Below are 2,657 nucleotides of genomic sequence, written 5' to 3'. Positions count from 1 at the left end.
GAGTTTTTTAAGTCCATTAAGATCATGTAGGAATACACCAATGAAGGTGGTTCAAGTGGCGAGAATGCGAATGGGTCAAACAAAGAAATAGAGTTATGGAAGTAAGTGTCACTGTGTCTGTGGGGGGTGATGATATTGATGTGATGCTCTTAGGATGCATGAAGTCATTTCTTGGGAATGAAACTTTGACCGGCCTATGCGCATTGGAGAGGGGTGGGACTTCTTTGCACCTTCCTTTTCAAATGGTTATTTGTTTGTGGACAACATATGCTCATTGTTGTGAACAAAAAAAATCAAAGGATACTTGGGGTGGGACAAAACAACTCCTACAGGTGGAATAGAGTTGTGTCGAGGCTTGAAACAACATAAGATGCATACATTTGAGGGCATGTTAGGGTATTTCTTGAAAGAGCAGAATGAGCCGCACTTCAGGAAAGTAATGCACAATGTGACTCCTAGCGATGTGAACAAGGGAGTAGAGTTGTATAGCCTGTATGGAGCTGATGAGCTAAAGAACAGAGTTTTCTTGATGCCAGTGAACATTTCTGCACTGATGTTTTGGAAATTCCACCCTGCAGGCAATGATTTCTTGTCAACATTACATAGAATCGTGAAGACAAGAAACTATTATCCGTCTTCCTCGTGGATAACTCCACATTAGGGGTGCGGAATGCAAAAGGAAAAAATAAAAGCGCTTTGGCGATGCATGATCTATCCGTTGTCTACAAGATATCAAGACATTGTTAGCATTTTTGTTAACAGTGAGATGTATGCGACGACACATCCACAAGCGAATTGGTTCCACTCTCGCTGGCAAGAAAGAGAGAGGTATGGCGCTTACCATTTCCATGCAGGGATTGAATTTTGAGGTCGCTCTAATAGAAGCAAACATGTTTTGTAGCCCATCAGCAGCAAATGTTCACAACGAGCATTTTGATATTGAAGTGAGAGATGCAAAGATAGGCAATGACTTCAACCCACTAGTGCACCGCACTGAAGTGACAACAATTGCTTAGTGGATTGCAGCGATTGTGTACATTGTTGTTGTTTTTTTTTTTGTGTTTCAAAAGAATGAAAGTGATTGTTGATTTTGGTATTTGCAATGTGAGGATGGAACATGAGGATGAGAACCAACTCCTTAGATTGGATGATACACAAGCAAAAGACTACTTTTGGTGCAATTGAAGATGTGCGGATTGATAGGATGCAAGAGATTCTAATTGGAATTTTGAGAGAGCTGATTGGAGATGAGATCACCAGCCATGCTTCTCTTTGATCCGATATTCTTACTGTTGTACATAGTTTGAAAGAGGCTATCGACAATTATGCTGTCAATGTTGCTGACATCCAGGTCACAAAATTAAAAGAGCAGATATTTGTGCTGCGAAAAGAAGTTGTAGGTCTAAAGACTCAGCTCAACAAGCTAAGCGCAATAGTGTGTAGGTTCTCGAATCTAGTCAGCAGGGCTGATATGTAATCTCTGCACGATTTGACTTTTCCTTTGTATATGGCCAGCATGAAGATCTTTTTTGGGTTCAAACAGTGAAGCCCAAAGCTAGTGTTTTTTGCCGTCAATTTTTGAAGCCTTGTAATGTTGCTTGAGAGCGGAAGTGTATAATCTGTATCAATAGCGATGTAAAACACGGTTTAAAAATGATTTGAACAATTGTAGACGAGTTTGTTTTTTTGCTTGGGTAGGTTCTACTTGGATATACTTAGTTGCTTTTTTTCTTTGAATTTCGCAGCAGCAGTGGCCAACAATTGATTATAGTCGCAAGGCTCGTTTCGATGACGAGCAAGTTCGTTGTGACTCTCATGTGCGTTTCTTTCGAATTATCAAACCATGATAGTGAAACTTTTGTTGCATGCTGAAAACAAGCAAAACTGGTTTTAGTTGTATTGCATTTCCAAGAACAACATATGAAAACCATTTGTGTGCACACGAGGATTATGTTGGTCGTCAAGGGACAACGTGGGAACGGGCTAGGAAGTAGCTGCTATGGGTTTGCAAGAATAGTGGAAGAGAATCTTCCAGTTTAATTAATGAATAAGTTTAAAGTGGAGTGATGTAGCACCAACGTCTTCATTAGATGGAATCTAAAGAGATCCCTTGGGCACTCGAAAAGGAAAAGGGGGATTTGAGTTGGAATGAAAGTTCTCCTTCCATATCAAATTAAACTTCAAGGTAAAAAGGAAGGGCGAGGGAGAAGAAAGGAAAAGAAGTGTTGGCGGGGTGGCTGGCGGGCGGGTGGGGTTGAAGCACGTCGATCTTCTCTTTTTTTTTTTAATGGTTAAGGCCACCACAAATTGCAAAATTGTCAAAATTCCCTTGTATCTATTTTGGTTGGATTCTTCAAGAGTTTCTAATCTTTATTCTTTTTTGACAATTTATTTTTGAGAATTGAGATCGCAAATTACGTTGCAAAAAAAGGCAAATATGTCTAACGAGGCAATTCATCTCCGAAGCCTACATAACCAACTTAAATTCTAATTTTAGAATCAATACACAATCAGTCTTCGTATGAAAAGCTACAATTTTTTCAATCTTTGGAGGAATCTAATCTCACAACCAGGGGTATTTTGGGAATTTTTGAAACTTTGAAGGGAATTTATGATAAAATAGTGGGGGTATTTTGGGAATTTTTGAAATTTGAAGA

The 2,657-nt window shown here is 39.3% G+C and overlaps 1 pseudogene; it reads left to right on the top strand.

The window, feature by feature from the left end:
• Positions 1–388: 388 nt before the first annotated feature.
• Positions 389–1,477, top strand: LOC147426640 (uncharacterized; annotated as a pseudogene).
• The last annotated feature ends 1,180 nt before the right edge of the window (positions 1,478–2,657 follow it).

This window comes from Adiantum capillus-veneris, chromosome 24 (genome assembly GCF_014529385.1).
Source record: "Adiantum capillus-veneris isolate H3 chromosome 24, ASM1452938v2, whole genome shotgun sequence".
Lineage (NCBI taxonomy): Eukaryota > Viridiplantae > Streptophyta > Polypodiopsida > Polypodiales > Pteridaceae > Adiantum > Adiantum capillus-veneris.
This window is presented reverse-complemented; position numbering and strand designations above follow the sequence as displayed.